At 39.2% G+C, this 19,558-nt stretch overlaps 1 pseudogene; it reads left to right on the top strand.

The window, feature by feature from the left end:
• The first annotated feature begins 16,536 nt into the window (after positions 1 to 16,536).
• LOC122894684 lies at positions 16,537 to 17,510 on the top strand (annotated as a pseudogene).
• Positions 17,511 to 19,558: the final 2,048 nt, after the last annotated feature.

Below are 19,558 nucleotides of genomic sequence, written 5' to 3'. Positions count from 1 at the left end.
GCATCTTGTTCCCTTTCTCTTGGCAGGTATCTTTGAGTTTCCTAGGACAGAGAGGGGATGAATTCAGGATTTTCACCCTTTTTTTCCTTTTCTCAGGAGAGCTGCATAAATGATCTCATCTCTGGAGGACTAGACTAGAGGTTTCACAATTTATTTGCTTTGGAAAAAGAAGGGGTTCTGATTCATAAATACATTTTTTAAAAGGATGAGCATGTTTATTGTTAACCAGTTTCTATGGTTTTGGTTTCTCAGTAATAAGGATGATAAATCACAGAGGACAAGAGCATGGTAGACGTATTTAAAAAGGAGAGAAACATGGGATCAGCACGAATAAACAAGAATATATTTAGGTACCATGATCCTATCATTTCAGGATCCAATTTTTCAACAGATGTAACTGAGATCTTATTACACGTTCCTCAGAGGACAGATCAGATAAAGAGTACGTGACACCCACTGCCTTTTCAACCTTATCTCGGGCTTTAGACTGGGTATACCATGAGGAAATTGCTTGGGGACAAGATGGAAAGCTTCTGGGGCTTCTAGCTCGGTGAAGGCCATGGAGAATCAGATTACCAAAGCAGCATCTTTCATCTGATTAATGTCCCTGAGAATGACTTGAAGAAACTACTGAAAAATGGATTTGTGGCTACATTTTAGGGAGAGAATCCTGGAGAAGAGAGAAGGAGGTGCACATACCTCAGAGAAACTACTGCCCACAATGGAAAGCATATTAGTGCTTTACAGGTGCATAGCAAACTACTTCAAAACTAAGTGATTTGAACAGCGGTATACATTTATTATCTCACACAACTTCTGTGTGTCAGGAATTCAGGAGCCATCGATTAGACTGGGTCGATCTAGCTTAGGGTGTCTTAGGAGGTCATGGTCAAGATACTGGCAGGTGCTGCTGTCGTTTAAATGGCTTGAATGGGGCTGGAGGATCCATTTCCAGAAAGATTCAGTCACACAGCTGGAAAGTTGGTGCTGCCTCTTGGCAGGATGTGGAGTGCTCCAAATGGCTTTCAACATGGCTGCTGGCTTTCCTCAGAGCAGATGATCCATGAAATCGAGACACAAATAACAATGTCTTTTATGACCTAGCATCAGAAACCACACGTTGTCACTTCCTCCATATCCTATTGGTTCTACAAGTCAATGCTTTTCAGTGTGGGAGGAGATGTTACAAGAGTGTAAATAATAGTCAACAGAGATCACTGGCAGGCATCTTTGAGGCTGGTTACCACAGAAGAAAAAATGTAACTATTTAGGGACCCAAGGAGAGGTGTCCTGCCTGGATTCCTAACTTTCTCCTTAATTGTGTTCCTTTAGGTCATTTGTAATTTCTCAGTCTCCGTTTCTTATTCTCTGAATAGATGATCTAGAATAGATGTTAGACTAGATGACCTCAAGCGTTGGGATGCTAGAGGCTCTTAAAACGATGGAAAGGTCAGAGCTTTGACAGTCTGAGGACATCTTCAAATTGCACTCCTCTGTCACTTGCTGGAAGACCTAAGGCAAGTCACTTGCTGCTCTGAAGAAGGAATTTCTGCTCTCAAGTGGGAACAGGTCTGAGGGTTAAACCAGATCATGGGTATGAGGTGTCTTGTAAATCAAAGGTACATGCATGTGTAAGGTGTTGTCTTATCTCCTCACAAGGAAGTTGAAGTAGAGGCACCCAGAAGGCAGTTTCATTACCATGCAAAATAAAGTCACCTGTGCTCTGCAGTGCATTACGAGCCCTCCAAACATGTTCTTCGGACAGCCTAGGCTGTGAGCTTTTGAGTTATGCCAGGTGGTGATTATAATAGAAACTAAAATCCTTATTATTTCACATGTGTATTTCACAATTTATAAACAGCTTTTAGTGACATTATGTTATGTGGGTCTTGGTTTTTTTATGCCAACATAAAATAACTTTTTTATGAAAGCACTTTTTAAGCCAATAATCTTAAGAAATGTGAAGGTATACCATTCATGCTGGTTGTTATTTTTATGATTGATTATCATCCTCTCCCATGAAGTAGATTAAGTCGGTCAGTTAGGTCCTATCTTTATTTTTCTATCACATGAGAAATTGATGTCTTAGAAAAGTTAAGTCGCTTATCTAAGGTCACAGAGCTACTTAGAATGAACCTGTGGAGAGATGTCTTATGTCTATGATTATATTTTATTTTTAAGAATCCTGTTCTAAACTACTAAGATTAAGAAGACCACAAAAGGAATCATAACTATTATTACTATTAAATTCTATGAACACATGTTATATTTTTCACGCCAAGTGCTAGAGTCAAAAAGAGGAAGAGACTGGTTTTTGGTTCACTTGCTGGTGGACATGGTGCATATGGGTAGGCTAGAGGTACAGATAAGTCATTTCAAGGTAGTATATGATACATCTCTTTGCAGAAGTTTATAAAAAGTATGTGCTTTGGGGGAAAAATTGAACAAAAGAGTCTTCTGATTGAGGATATGAAAATAGGGGAGTGGTATTTTGGGTGGACTTTGAAGGTAATAAGGGAGTTGCTATATAGATGAAGGTGAAATGCATTGTGGCAGAGTAGGGAGCGTGGCAGCAGGATGCTTGTTTCAGAAGTGAGGGAGAGGTGGGGGCTAGACTTGAATGGGCTTATAGGCATATCACAAGTATTTTGGACTTCGTTCCATAAATGGTGGAAAACCACTGGCACATTAAAATATTTATTTTCCTGATTATAAAAGTATATACATGGCTTTTGAACAGGGAATGGCATGAAGAGGGCTATGAAAAATGTGTTTTAAAGAAGGGCAAGAATGAAGGCAATAAGTTCACAGCTGATGAAGTGGATCAGGCCGGAATGGAAGGGAGTTTTGTCTTGACCTGTACTTGGGGATAAATGAATTTGTACCCTTTAAGCAATAATGTGTTATAGCTCAGGGGTCAAGGAGAATTTTTCACAAAGGGCTAGATTGTAAATATTTTAGGCTTTTCTGGCCATATGGTCTCTGTGGCAAATACTCGACTATGAAGTTGTAGTAGGAAAGCAGCCACAGACGGTATGTAAATGATTACATATGGCTGTGTTCCAATAAAACTTTATTTATGGATGCTGAATTTGAATTTTATAGAATTTTCACATAACTTCATAGAATTTTCACATGTCATGAAATATTACTCTTCTCTCGAATTTTTTCAACCATGTAAAAATGTGGAAGCCATTCTTGGTTCATGGGCCTTCCAAAAATAGGTGATGGGACACATTTCACCACAGGCCATAGTCTGCCCATGCTATAGTAGCTTCTTGAAATTCCATCACCATCGTTACCCGTGTGGTTTTGGAAAATGCATGCACACCGGTCATAGGAAACACAAACTTCTCAGAGCAGCCTTCTGCTTTGTAATATTCTTCTCCAGGTCACACCTCGTGTTGAAACACCCTCATACATAGTAGAACTGAAACAAACAAGGGGAGCATGCATGTTCATTCAGACCATCTTCCCCTCAGGTTCCCAAGCTTCTGTGGGCAGATAGGGGGACTCCTTGAATTTCTGACTCAGACTTTATTTATGTGTCTCTGCACTGGCCATCCCAGGATGGGGGTTTTGTGGCTGCAGTCAGGCTGGTGGGTGAAGTAGCTTGGCTCAGAAGACACAAAACATACATGCCACTTTAGGTGGTGATGGAAGAGCTGGGTGAAGTGGAGACATGTGGGTCTGGCATATGAGATCGAGCAACTTAAGATCTAATCTTGTTTGGGGGAAATGTCTATTCAAGTCCTCTGTCCCCATTTTAAAATCAGATGATCTGTTTGATGCGATTGAGTTGTAGGAGGTCCTTATGTATTTGGGATAGTAATTTCTTCTTGCGGTTTGAAAATATTTTCTCTTATTCTGCAGTTTGCCATTTTACTCTGTTGATTGCTTCTTTGTGCAGAAGCTGTTTAGTTTGATAGAGTCCCACTTGTCTAATTTGGGATTTATTTAATATACATTAGATGTGAAATCCAAATCCAAAAAAACATTGCCAAGCCCAATGTCATGGAGCTTTCCCCCTATATGTTCCTCTAGGAGTTTTATAGTCTTGGGTCTTATGTTTAAATCCTTGATCCAATATATTTTTGTCCATTAATGTTGATAAGTACTCATAGAAATGTACAGAGTATATTATCTCATTGATGATACTTATAGTCATGTTTTGTACATGAGAAGAAGCAAAGTCAAAAGGGACACAGTGTTCTGGTTAGAATCATGGAACTAATTGATGGCAGAAGTTGGGACTTATCCCCAGATCATTTGACTCCAAATTCTATTCTTGTTCCCTCACTAGCCCCAGTCTTTTAATGTTTGATATGTTTTTTAAATAGATTTATTTGAGAGAGAGAGAGAGAGAGAAAGCAAGAGCACATGAGTGGGAGGGGCAGAGAGAGAAGGAGAGAGAATCTCAAGCAGATTCCCTCCTGTGCATGGAGCCCAACTCCAGGCTTGATCTTATAAACCTAAGATCATGACCTGAGCTGAAACCAAGAGTTGGACTCTTCTCTGCCTGCACCACTGAGGTGCCCCATTATTTCATATTTTTTGAATGGGGTTGAGGGAGGCATGAGGAGAGAAAAGAGAATTGAATGGAGCAACCAAGAGTCTGCCTTCTTCCAAACAAGATGTGGCAAGGATGTATTCATTCTTCTAAGGAGAGAGACCAGCTTTCTTGATCTATTTTTACTCCCTGCCTGCCCCTTTCTTCCTCCCCACCCTTGTCTCTCTCACCATTCCTCTTGCTACCTACTACCTGCAAATTCAAGCAATTATTACTATGTCCAGGCTAAGAGACATAAAAGCAAATGATATCTTAGCAGATAGGATCTTAAAACACAACAAACCAAGTATTTGAACTTCAGTAACAGGTGGCCAATGCAGATTCTGTTTTTCATCAGTTATATTTTTGACAAAGAGGGAAGGACAGAACTGAAGGGACTATATATATATATTTTTTTTTTTCAGTCTGCTATAAGGACCCACCTGGTCTGCCTTTGTTTAGCATGGTGAAGCAAGAAACTAGGAGCAAACATGAACATTCTCTAGTTTCATTTCTTCTCCTATCTAAATCAGGTACGTCACTTCTAGGGCCATCAGAGAGTGTTTACATATATGATTCTCTTCCAGGCTTTGTGACAGGTTGGAAAGCTTTCTGAATGAGTGATCTGGGTCCCCACTTTAGTTGGCCAGACTAAGAATGGTACCCTAGAAGCCATAGCTGCTGATTATATCTTCTCAGATTGTGAAGAATTGAGTTATTTCCTCCCTATCCTCTACTTTTTATCTTCAGCCACATCTGATACATACAGTCTCATTACACACCTTTCATCCTCCCTATGCAACATGGAGCTTGGGCCCCACTGCTTTCCCATGAGCGTGCCTCAGTGGGGGTGGTCCTGTCGGCTGTCTGTTGTTTACTCCTCAACCAGTTTCAGATGGGGGTCAACTCTTCTTCACATCTCTAGACTCATCCCAAACCATTTATAAGTAGTCTATGATGTAGGAAAGATGTCAGGGTTTGAAGCCGACAGCCAAGAAAGAATTCTTGAGACATCGTTGGTGCAAAGCGGTGGTTTTATTAAAGCATGAGGAGAGGACCCATGGGCAGAAGGAGCTGTACTGGGGTCATGGGGAGTGGCCCATTATATACCTTCATGCTGGGAGGGAGTTAGGGAGAGCACAAGTCTCTGGAATTTTGGAAGCAAGACTTCCAGGGCCTTGAGGGGGCTAACTGTTTTTGGGAAAATGTCATTTATTATCCTCTAATAAAACCTCAGTCATGAGATCCTTCAGATGTATAGCTATGGGCCATATGCTTGGAGGATGATTGCCAACACGTATCTTGTGGGGTTTAGAAATAAAGGAGATTTCTAAAGGAATTTTTATATGGTAAAGTAGGCTTACAGGATCTAGGAAGGGGGTTTCCAGCTAGGATTGCCTTCTGCCCTTAGCAAAGTGTCAACCCCAAGGCAGTTGAGTCCCTAGAGGAATGTTACTCTGCCTGTTTCAAGGACTTGTCAATAGGCTGTGGGTAGTAAGGAAATTTAATAATTTTTCTTTTACCTTTGTTTCCCACATCAGTCTAGATCTTCACGATGAATCTGAAGATAGAAAGAAGAGGGAGGTACACTGTGCACTCTGGAGCAAACTTCTCAAATCCCTGTGGACATACTCTCTTTTTCCAGACTTTTTCTCTTGTTACCTCTTCCCTCCCCCACCCCCTTTCTCTGATGCTACCTCCATATCTCTATTCTTTGGTCCTTCCTTCTTCTGAATCATCTTCTGGGTCTTTTAACCTCTCAACCCTGTGGGACGAGCCATTTGGATCCACCATGCTTCTACTTTCAAGATCCTCCAGATACTAGGATCTTCCCTCCTTAGAGAGCTGTGTGGGATATTAATGACAAAAATTTGTTCTGTCATATTTAGAAGACTTGATTTCCTTTCTTCATTTTGTCATTCATAAGCTGTGTGATATTATGCAAAATACTTTACATCTTGGAAACAGTTTCCTTTCTATAGAATGAAACTCACATCTGTTCTGCTCTCTGGAAGATTGTCAAAATATAAAATCATCATGCAAATATGTGTGGAGTACCGGCCATGTCCCAGGCACCATGCTGAATGCTTTAGGCATGTGGTTCCGCTTACCTGATGATGTTGGAACTAGTATCACCCCCATTTCACAGAAAAATTGAATAACTGAGCTACTAAGTAACTTGATAAATGTTTTCTAGCTTGTAAGAAGCAGAGCCAAGATCAAAATTTGAGATATGAACCTCAGTACAGAAAAGGTGCTATTATAGAGACTCACGGTGGTACCTGGCCCAGGTAAGGGTTCATACCTATTTGCTTACTGAATCAGGGAAATAGATGACATGCTTTTCTGGTAGGATGATGAGAGGTATTGTGTGAATTTCCAAAAAAAAAATCAGGATAATGTGAAATTACTCACTTTATTAGTTTTATGGATATTTGACTGTGCTATGCATGAAGGATGTCTCATAGAGGCATGCCGGTCTACTATAGTGGCTGTACAAGGAGACCAAGATTTAGGAAATTAAATTTTCTAAGCCTTCCCTTTTCATCTGTACTTCTTATAATTCTGATTCATAAAAGCATCCTTGTTATAGGTTGCTGTAAAGGTTCAATGAAGCCATGCAGGAGAAATGTTTAACATATGGCTTAGCATATACTAATCACTCAACTCATCTTGTCTGTTAATGACAGCCATAATAATAGTGAACTAATAATGAATTGCTAAAATACCAGCATGAAATTTCAAATGAGTTTTGATTTTGTACTGCTCTTCTGTATAGTGGCTGCATGATTTTTAGGGTCTCCATTGAATGGTTTGACATTGGTAGGGAGTGTTTTGAATGAGAAGCCAGAAGACTTGTGTTTACATCACTTCTACAACTTCCATGTTTTGTGAGTTGGAGCAAGTTACTTTTTTCTAAATTAATCTCATTGGTAAAAGTAAGAATGAAAACACCTGCCCTTCCTCCCTACCCTTCTAGTGTGAGGTTACCTTGATGCAGCGTTCACAGTGGGGCTTTATGGACTCTAAAGTGCCCTGCCCATGGTTTTTTGTTTTTTTGTTTTTTGTTTTTTGTTTTTTGTTTTTCCCTCCCTTCCATTTGAGAGCAGTGCTTTTCAGTTTCCCTTAAATGACCCAGCACTACAGCCTTGTTTAATAAACACGTGTGTGCTAGAGCATTTGGCTAATACCAGGAACTGTGTTTGCCATCCATGTTTTCCCTTGAATGGCAAAGTGAGCCATTGTGAGCTAAACTGTAGCAGTGACATTTACAACAAGTTTATAAAAGCAATTGCTACCTTGCCTGATTTGCTAGTGTGGCATAATAGAGACTACTTAAGATGATTTGATCAGTAAACCGACAGTTTGAAGGAAGGGTCATAAAGGAGAGTGAAAAGAAACAAATGTATGAGATCCTGAATTTGCAACCGGATTAAGAATAGCCTTTGAGAATAGATACCATTTATTTCGGGGTGTGCTTAACACCAGTCACTTTCTAGGAACCTTCTCTAAATGCTTCTGATAGCTGTGTGATTTATGTTGGTAATATTGTGATATATAAGAAATCTATTTTTGGTCATTCAAATAATCAAAATATATTCCTTGTGTATCTGGTCCTTCTCTAGGGTTTTTGGCTTATAGTTCCTAAAACCCTTGAAATTTCCCATGATAAGGGTTCTGGAGGTGTCTTTTGTTATGTTAATGAGGTGACTTTTGGACCGCTCTTAGGTAACCAAAGCATGGGGGGCCAGTTGCCTGGAGAACCAAGCCTGTGATTGTAAGGGCTAGAACTTTCAGTTCTACCCCTAGACTTCAGGGGAAGGCAGGGGGGCTGGAGGTTGAATCAGACAATGACCAATGACTTATTAACTAGTCATGACTATTTAATGAAGCCTCCATAAAACTTGGGAGAGTTTCCATGTTGGTGAACATGGAGGGGTTGGTGAGAATGGTACCCTGGGGAGGGCATGGAAACTCTGCACGCTTTCTTCATACCTCACGTGATGCAGCTCTTCACATACCTTTTGATTCATATCCCTGACCACATCTTGACATAAACTGTAAACCTAAGTAAGTGGTGTTTCTCTGAGTTCTGTGAACCACTCTAGCACATTCACTGAACCTGAGCAGGAGGTCATTGGAACCTCTAGTCTGTAGCCAGTAGGTCAAAAGCACAAGTAAGCCTGGGGCTTGGAACTGGCATCTGAAGTGGGGGTGGGGGCAGTCATCCTTGACCCTGTGGAGTCTGATGCTATCCCTGGATAGATAGTGTCAGAACTGAGGCAAATCCTTGGATTCCCTTCTGGAGTCCGAGAATTGCTTGGTGTTGTATGTGTGTGGGGACTCACCACCCCACCCCCACGTTGAATTGGGTAAGAACACCTAAAAGAAGGTATTACTATCCTTATTTTGTAGGTGAGGAGACTGAGGTTCAGAGGTGTAGGTCACCAGTCAGGCCCCCCCTTGAATTCTGTCTTTCAGAGTATGGAACTGCCACCTATCCAGTTTTATACGCCAAAATACTCTGAGTCAGCTTTGACGTACCCCTTCCTCTCAGTTTTCAGATCCAATTTATCATGAAGGCTTAAATGATTTTAGTTCTTAGATATCCCTTACATTCTGTTCACTCCTTTTGTCCATGTCATCACTAGCTCTTGCACGAATCATGACACTGGACTTCTACCCATGTCCCGGTGTCCATGCTGCCCTCTGGTCTGTTTGTGCTTGGGTCTGATCATGTCCTACATCACCCCTGGCCCTCAGAATAAAGGCAAACCTCCTAACCATGGCCGCAGGTGCCTCTTCATTTCTCGGACCTCTCCACGTGTTCCTCCTCTCTGTTCACGCTATGCACATTCCATCTCTCAGACCGGACATGGCCCATCCCAGTGCTGAGGCTTGCCCAGGATGCTGGCTCTCCCTCACTTCCCCACTGACCCTTCTGATCCCTGCTCCAGCTACCTTTCCTAAGGGAAGTCTGTGACCTTTGTAAGAAGGACAAGCCTTCCCGGTGGATGACCTTGTGGTTCTAGGGACCTTCCTTCTCAGCACTTATAACAGTTACATTAATTTGGGTAACAGGTGTGTTGGTGCCTAGTGATACCTCCAAGGTGTAAAGTCAGGAAGACAGGGATGGTATCTGAGTTCCTAGAACCTAGTGTGCTCAGCGAGATATTGTTGAGTTTTTGAGTGACTTGGGCAAGGCACTGCAGCTAGGAAGTGATAGATTTTGGATTTAAACTCATTTCTTTCTGACTCTAAAGACTTTGCTTTTAATAGCATTCACTTTGGGGCAATGCTGTTCTAGCAGGAGGACTGATAAGTGTCCTTTATAGTAAGATCAAATATATTTTGGTTCTATCAGATAAAGTTTGATAAAAATGGATTATTAAGAACAGATTTGATAAGCAGAGCTTCCCGCCCAAGGTTTGAGGATTTTGCATCAAAGGGAAATGTAATGAAAATGGATCAACCTGGGCTGATCCGAGCAGGAGGGTGTAAGAGGGCGGCTCCCTCTTTCTCCTCTTGATCTTGCCTCTTCTTCATTCTGGCTGGACTCCCCACCCCAAGTAGAGTAAGATAATGATGAATTATCTCTTTTGGACTGTGTGTGTTGGCTTATGTGTGAGTGAAGCAAAGTCTTTGAACCAATGAAGTCATGCAATTAAAGAATTTGCAGAAAATTGCCAGAGTGCATTGGTACTTTGTCCCAGGCACCCTTCCCTGAGTCCACATTATCTCGAATTTGCTTCTATTTTGAACTGGCACTGTAGGCTACAGGATGGAGGGGAGGCAGGGAGAGGCCAGTACATAGCTCCTAGTTTCAATTCTGCTACACACAGCTGACTGAGTTTGACCAACCTCCTTAATGTGTCCGGGCCCCAGTTTCCTCATCTGAAAAATCAGAGTGCCTAAGCAGGCCTGAGTTCCTTTCAAATCAACACTCCATTACCTCTCTTCCCACTGTTGATATCCTTATGGAAGCCATTGTTCTCTTCTTCTCTCTGGTGGATGTTATGACTTCTATATTACAAAGGTGACATCTCCAACCTAAATGACCCCTCAAGGAAATTAAATCTTTAATCATTTCCACCTGGTAAGTGCAAAGGCTGAAGGAAAGAGCTAGCCATCAATAGCTCTGTAGATGGCTAATTAATTCAGTGGGATAGGATCCGTGCAAACACGTGCTTATACAGCCATAATTTGCCTTTCATTTTCCTTTGCAACTCAGAAGAAAGTGAATAATTTCCAATGAGCCTCTCATTTGAACATATTGAAAAAACATGTCATTAGCAAAAGGAGCATTTAGTAGCTCGATTACCGTATTGCTCCAAGTATGTGGACCAGTTTTTTTTCAGTTGGGGGTAATTAGCTGAGCAGAAAGATGCAAAGTCTTGAGACACCCAAATCCTTGTATGTCTTATATGGGTGTTGAGATAGCAGAGTGGGAAGGGGAGGGAAGATGAGGCCATTAAACAACAAGGGAACAGGTCAGCTGCATTTCCTGTGGTTAGTCAGAAGCCTCTAAAGGAATGGAAATAAAGCTATCATGGAAATGTGTCTGTAGCGTCTCATTAACCTAAGAAAAGTGCGAAATAGAAAAGGCTAAACCTGATGTAAATTTAAAAATTCAGTATTTCATTTGCTTCTCTGCCCTGATCCCTTCTTCCTACCATGTTCACTTTTTCTTTCTTCTTGCCTGCAGCCACACTGGCTTATCAACTCTGAAGGAGGTGACCTTGGCGAGATGTTTCAATTCTCTGTATTTTCCATTTGTACACTTTGGGTCAATAATCCTGGGTTTTCACACCTTGAGTCATTGCTGTTCAGATCCCCTAAGATAATTGGTTACACCTGTGCTTTGGAAAACTCATCACCTAGCACAGACGGTGGACAACTTCTGACCAGCAAGGGCAGCTGTTTCCTGGGGTTTGGTTGCCATAACGGGATGGACAGGAGAGCAGTGTCAGAGGAAGGGGTAGAATTGTCCTGGATTCTTTTTTTTTTCTCCAGAAAGAAAACATTGCTCTTCTATTTGAAGCGGCCTCTCTGCACAGGTGTGTGGAAATCCTAAGGTAGTCAGAGCTTTGCACTGATTCTAGAGCAGAGCATCAAGATTGCTGGGGCAGTGCGGTCATTTTCCATTACAGATTTTAGTCCACAGGCTGGTCATGGCCCCTCCTAATGTGCAAGAATCTTGTTGACAGTGGGAGTCAGAAGGCAGGGATCACATCTTTCTTTCCCTTTTGGCTGGGCAGTCCCAGGAGGGTGATGTGAAACATTTAATTGGAACATATATCAGTGGTAATAAGGAATCTATCTCTTAAAGCCTTCCTGGGAGAGTTCCTGACGATTTATAAAAGACACAGCATTGATTAAATGACTCATGCTTCCTTCTGCGTGGAGACAACTCAGGTCACTGGGCCATTTAGGACCTTATGTTCCCCCTTTGCCAATAACCCCCACTCCTGGAATTTATTTAGGGAATAGTTCATGTTATTTAACTCAATATTTTGATTAGCAGAGCTAGCATTCATGGAATATCAATATAAATTGCACTATCATACCAGACTTCATTTAAAAATTATCTGGCTCTAATTCAATTCTTCTTTAAGAACAGATTTTTTTTTTTATAACTTAGTTTATCATTAGGGCCATGAACATTTTACAATGTTGGAAAAAATTATTTGAATTTCTTTTCATTTAAAACCTCTAGCCGTGAGGCACCAGGTGGCTTGGTTGGCTAGGTAACTGGCTTTTGATTTTGCCTCAGGTCATGATCTTGGTCATGCGATGGAGTCCCATGTGGGACTCTGTGCTCAGTGGGGAGTCTGCTTGAGATTCTCTTGCTCCCTCTCCCTGTGTCCCTCCCCCTACTTGTTCTCTCTCTTTCTCTCAAATAAATAAATAAATCTTAAAAAAAAAAAAAGACCTCTAGCCTTTCATGTAAGCCAACTTTCACAAATACTGTACTTTCCCACTATAGGAAAATTGGTATTCAGAGAAAAGTATGAGCAAAAAGCCACCCATTACCCAGACTTCAAAGATTAACAACTGTTAATAGCTTAGTCTATTTCTGGTTCTTTTTGCTGCACCTGTATTTCATAGTTTCATCATATGTCACAGAAATTGTATATATTAACTTTAAAATAACCCACTTTTATTGTTATAAATGAAATACATGTTTCATACATACAAATAGAACATAGAAAAATATAAAAAGAAAAATTAAGGTCCTTTAGACTCTTAAGATTTAGAAACAATCATTAAAATTTTGGTGTATTTTCTCAGAATATTCTTTCCTATATCTTTAGTCTTTTTTCTTCCTATTAAATTCTTCAAAAATACAGAAAAGATAGAGACTAACACAACTGACACTAATGTATACAACTTCAAAGTCTCAAAAATATGGATATTTTTCTATGTAGATTTCAGATTCTTTTATTTTTCTTTTGTGATTCAGTGTCTCTCCCCCACCCTTTTTTTTGGCAAAATAAAACATTGCAGATACAGCTGATGCTTCCTGTGCTCATTTTTATCTTTCCAAGATTGATCCATGTTGAAATGGGTAGCTCTAGTCTATTTAATTTCCCTGCTGACTAATATTCTACCATATGGACATAGCACACCATAAGTACTACAGTATTGCCATCTGTATTCCTGCGTGGGTCTCTTAAAAAGAATCTCTTACGTATGTGGCATTGCTAATGTGTGGTGCAGGCTTGTCTCCAACTTAACCAGGTATCGACAAACTGTTTAAAGCGATTGTAATAATTTGTGTTCCTATAAGTGACGTTGGGCAGCTCATTTTGGTTTTGGCTTTACTCAGTGTTATTATTAGACTTTCAAGTTTTTGCTTATCTTGAAGAGTGTAGAATGGCTTCTTTTGTTATATGTTACTTATACCTTATTATTGATGATACGAGTAACCTTTATTTCTAAGTCACAACTGGTATGGATCTGCTTTTTGATTTAATTCATTGATTGAGGACTATGTCCCTTGCAAGATTCCCTGAGGTTGCTATGTAGGGCTGCTGCCAAATCTGGCTGCCCTGATCTGCCTTCTCCAACCCTATGGCAACAGCATCAATATTGCTGTCTTCTGGTTCTAGAATTCTCCTTCTTCAGAGTCTGGGAAGGTTCTAGCTATAGAAATGAGCTGTGGTAAAAAGAAGGATTCTATTAAAGTAATTCTGTTGTCTTTTTACCTACTACTAATCATGCCAACCATAAATATACTTATAAAAATTACACAGGCTATAGATGACACTATGCAATATCAGAACATATTAAAACTACAAATCCGCTTCCATTTTTCTCCCCTTTGCCCAGTAAATAACCACTTTAGATAACCTGTGCTTTTTCCTTCCTATTTGTGTTTATGTACAAACCTGATGAATATTCTTGAACATGTCTCTTGGGCTCATGTAATTTTGTAACTTAATGTTATCTGTCAACATCTGTGCAGGGTTCTATATTATGGAACAATAATAGAATAACTAACCTCATTCTTCTAATGATGGGTGTTTCACCCTGCTTTCAGTTTTTCATTATTATAAACAACTTGGTGGAAAATATTACTGTAAATGTCTTTGGACATCAGTGTAAGAATTGCCTCAAGAGACATTTCTAGAAGTCCTATTTACATGCCCATTTTAAAAAGTTTCCTAATGATTCAATGACTTCTAAGTCAGTTTGGACACAGTTCCTAGATTTTGTGAGCTTTATGTTTTGTGTAAAATGGCAGAAGCAATAGTAACTACCTGATAGGGTAGTTCTGGGGATTGAATGAGATAATGTGTATAAAGTCCATACACAGAGCTTGGACCATAGTAGAGGTTTAATTAATGTCAATTTTTTTTCACCTCTTTCTCAGCTGGCAAAAGGGAAATGTGGGGGGGGGGAATGAAATACATTTCCACTCATATCAGACTTTGGTCTAGAGCTGGCATTGTTCTCAAATATCTCTAATAGGTTCCCATGGAAAGAAAAAAAAATATTTTTCATCCAGAATGTAACAGGAAGTGTAACAGAGGCAAAACCCTTCAATCCTCTGTGTGGAAAGCTATCATGCTGACATATTTCTCAAATGTAAAGTGAGGCATTAAGGCAGTTCTCAATGATTCTTGCTTTCTCACTATCAGCTTCCTCTGCTTTTATTTTCTCATCTGGGAATAACTGTATTGATTGTAACAATTATAAAAAATAAAAATAACTTCATATAAAATTTCTCAAATGCATTGGATCTAGTAAGGAACAGTCAGAAATGGCTCATTTCTTCCCTCACCCTTCCGAGTTGCTCTGGGATTGATTCTTACCCATCCATTGGAACAAGTCTTTGGCATCCCATACTTTTTCTGAACAATTGTAGGGTTTAAGAAATCTTGTCCCATTTAATTGCAAAATTTAAAAGTGTCATCCAATTTAAAACTTATCCTCTCTTGCATATTTTAATGAATAGCATAATCAATGAGAAATGATGAAAGAAGACATATCTAAAATTCAATGGATAATTTAAAATGGAATCATAAAAATTATTTAAGTCTTCCAAAAGAAGTCAGAGAAAAAGGGAACAGGGGAAAAAGCTGGGAGGGCAAACAGAAAACAAAATACCAAAACAAACAAAAAGCAAATGATGGACCTAACTCCAATCACATCAATCACCAGCAAATCAATATTTAATAACATTAACTGTTAATGAATTACACACTCCAATTAATATGTCAAGATTGCCAGAATTGATTTAAAAACCCAAGACCCAATGCTATGCTGTCTATAAGAGATTCACTTTAAATATAAAAATACAGATAGGTTTAAATAAACATGTTGTAAAAATACACTCTAAAAATGAAGTGATAGAAGTCTGAAGTAGTTATATTAATATGAAATAAAGTGTGTTACAAGTCAAGAAAAAGAAGGATCTTTCTTGATAGTAAAAGAGTCAATTGATCAGGAAGACATAGACATTAAAGAAAACTAAGTACCTTGGGATGAGTATATGTAAGTATATCAGTATATGTAAGTGATGAATCACTAAATTCTATGCCTTCAATCAATTTTGCCATATATGTTAACTAACTAGAATTTAAATAAAAAACTTGAAAAAAAGATAAAAAGAAAGTACCTACTAACAGAACCTCAATCTACATGAGGCAGTAATAGATAATCCACAATGTTTATTGGTGATTTAAATACCTATCTTTGAACCAATCAGTCCATCCACTAAAGGAAACTTAGTGAAGACACAGTTGAACAGAACTACACTATCAACCAACCTGAACGAACTTACAGAAGACGATACCCACCAACCACAGAATACACATATTTTTCCAAGTGCTTATGGTATTCACCAGCATAGATCATAGTTTGGGTCATAAAAAAACATGCAATAGTTTAAATCAAATTGAAATCATCCACGTATGTTCCTGGACCACAATAAAATTAAAATAGAAATTAACAATAAGATATCTAGGAAAGTCTCAACTATTTGGAGATGAAATATAAACCATGAGTCACAGAAAAATAAATCACAGGAGGATATAGAAAACATTGTAATCTGAATGATAATAAATAGAACGTATCAACATTTATAGACTACAACCATAGTAGGTCTTACAGGGAACTTTATAGCTATATATGCTTATAATAGAAAAAGGGGAGAGTCTAAAATTAATGACCTGGAGAAGATAGGTGGAACAAAAAAGGCAAGGAAAACCCGAGGAAAGTAGTAGGAAGGAAATTATAAAAATAAAAGTGCAGAGGCCGAACAAATGAAAACAGAAAAGAAAGAAAATCAACCAAGCAATTGTTTTGTAACAAGGCAATTGGCTCTTTGAAAAGATTGGAATTAGTAACCCACTAGTTATGCTGATCATGCAATAAAGGGGAGAAAACACTAATTCTCTATATCGGAAGAGAAAGAGGGATTATCACTGCAGATCCTGTGGACACAAGGAGGAGAAGAGTATTCTGAACAAGTTTAGAAGATGAGGTCCCACCTTTCCACTCCAGCTGCTGCTCGTTTCCCTGCCTGCCTCCCATCGCCGAGGATCATCCATCCTTTGGTGCAGGGAAAAAAAAAAAAGCAAGTAGCAGTGGTCAGGAGAAACAAGGCCCTGAGACAGATTTCCAGCACCACGTGCTTTGGAGGATTGCAGAATGTTTTTGAACATGACAGTGTTGAACTGAACTGCCAGGTGAAATTTGCTATCTACTTACCACCCGAGTCAGAAGCTGGAAAATGTCCCGCACTGCGTGGCTATCTGGATTAACTTGCATGGAACAAAATTTTATATCAAAGTCTGGTTATCATCAAGCTGCCGCTGAACATGGCCTTGTCATCCTTTCTCCAGATGACAGCCCTCCTGGCTGCAGTATTACAGGAGAAGACAAGGGCTAGGACTTTGGCACTGGTGCTGGGTTTCGAAGTAGATGCCACTGAAAATCCTTGGAAAACTAACTATAGAATGTACTCTTATGTAACGGCAGAGCTTCCCCAACTCATAAATGCCAATTTTGCAATGGACCCCCTAAAGGAGGTCTATTTTTGGCCACTCTAGGGGAGGCCACAGAGCTCTGATATGGGCTTTGAAGAATCCTGGAAAGTCCAAATCTGTGTCAGCATTTGCTCCAATTTGCAACTCAGCGCTCTGTCCTTGGGGGAAAAAAAAGTCTTTAGCGGATATTTGGGAACAGATCAAAGTAAATGGAAGGCTGATGTTGCTACCCATCTTGTGAAGTCCTATCCAGGTGTTCAGCTGGACATACTACTTGATCCAAGAAAAGTGACCAGTGGCTTATGGATGGACAATTACTACCTGATAACTTCTTAGCTCTCAGTACAGAAAAGAAAGTCCCTTTTGTTTTCAGATTATAAGAGGGTTATGATCATAGCTACTACTTCATTGCAGTCTTTAGTACTGAGCACATCAGACATCATGCAAAATACCTGAATGCATGAAAAAGTTCAGATAAGAAAATTTCTTCAGGATTATAACATGGTAATAAACAGAACTGTGGGGAAAAAGGATTTCAAGACATTGGATTTCATAGTGCTAAAAATGCATCATTCCACAGTTGCATCAATTTCTGAATAAATATATAAAACCTGAAAAAAAGAGATTATCATGATCAACTTTATGGTGGCAGATTCAACAATGTGGATGAAATAAACACAATTTTTGAAAATACATCTTGTAACAACTGATACAGGATCTACCAGAAATATTGATATGAACTTCTGCTAATCAAAAGATACATTAAGACAATGAATATGCAAGCCAAAGACTGGGAAGAAATATTTATAAACTCATTTTCTGACAAAGGACTAGATTTGAGGGTACGGGAGGATTTTTTATAAACTCACAATAAAAAGATAAAACAACAATGGCAACAACAAAAACTATCCTCTAGAAGAAGAAAAGATTTCAGGAGACACTTTACAAGGATGATACACAAGTAGGAACAAATGCTCAACAAGATTACTCATCAAAGAAATATAAATTAAGGGGAACCTGGGTGGCTCAGTTGTTGCAGCTGCCTTCGGCTCGGATGGAGCCCCGCGTCAGGCTCACTGCTCTGCAAGAAGCCTGCTTCTCCCTCTCCCATTCCCCCTGCTTGTGTTCCCTCTCTTGCTGTGTCTCTCTAGGTCAAAAAAATAAATAAAATCTTAAAGAAAAAAGAAACATAAATTAAACCACAACAACAAGAACAAGATACCACTCATACCCACCAAATGGTTGTTTAGAAAGATTAAACAATAATGTTGGCAAGAATGTGGAGCTACTGAAATTCTCTCATATTGCTGGTGGGAATATAAAGTACGATCACACTCAAAAGTTTCTAGAATTTCCTTATAAAAGTAAACATATACTTACCTTGTAAATCCAGTCACTTAACTATAGGTATTTAATCAATGAAAATGTATATTTAAAAAAAAAAAAGACTTGTAGAAGAACATAATAGTTTTACTCATACAGCCAAAAACAACACAGTCCTCCGGTCCACAAACAGAATGCATAAGCAAAGTATCGTAATCTGCCACCAGTACAAGTAAAATAGCTGTTGATATGTAGAGCAATAGTGTTGACTATCAAAAACATTTTGCTGAAATGAAGGGTCATTACTATATATTTTTTTATTTTTTAGTTTTAAAAAAATTTTTTTCAGTTTGTTTTATTTTTTTTCAGTGTTCCTGAATTCATTGTTTAGGCACCATACCCAGTGCTCCATGCAATATTGCCCTTCTTAATACCCACCACCAGGCTCACTCAACCCCCTACCTCCCTCCCCTCCAAAACCCTCAGTTTGTTTTTCAGAGTCCACAGTCTCTCATGGTTTGTCTCCCCCTCCAATTTCCCCCAACTCACTTCTCCTCTCCATCTCCCAGTATCCTTGTGTTATTCCTTATACTCCACAGGTAAGTGAAACTGTGTAGAAGAATGAAACTTGACCATTCTCTCACATCATACACAAAGATAAAAACTCAAAATGGACAAAAGATCTCAAAGTGAGGCAGGAATCTATCAAAATCCTAGAGAAGAACATAGGCAGTAACCTCTTCAACATCAGCCACAGCAACCTCTTTCAAGATATGTCTCCAAAGGCAAAGGAAACAAAAGTGAAAATGAACTTTTCAGACTTCATCGATATCAAAACCTTCTGCACAGCAAAGGAAACAGTCAACAAAACAAAGAGGCAACCCGCGGAATGGGAGAAGATATTCACAAATGACAATAGAGACAAAGGGCTGATACCCAAGATCGATAAAGAACTTCTCAAACTATATGGTTTAATTTACATGGAATTCTAAAATTTGGCTAACCCAATCTATGCTTGGAAAAAATCTAAAAGTGGGAGGGGATTGACTGATAAAAAAACATGAAGGAGACTTTGGGGGGTTATGGTAATGTTCTTTATTTGATGAGTTTTGGGTTATACATATGCATTTGTCAAAACTCAACAAATATATACTGAAGATTTATTATTTTATCGTATGTAAAACTGTAC

The sequence above is a fragment of the Neovison vison genome, chromosome 13, assembly GCF_020171115.1.
Source record: "Neovison vison isolate M4711 chromosome 13, ASM_NN_V1, whole genome shotgun sequence".
Taxonomy (NCBI): Eukaryota; Metazoa; Chordata; class Mammalia; order Carnivora; family Mustelidae; genus Neogale; species Neogale vison.
This window is presented reverse-complemented; position numbering and strand designations above follow the sequence as displayed.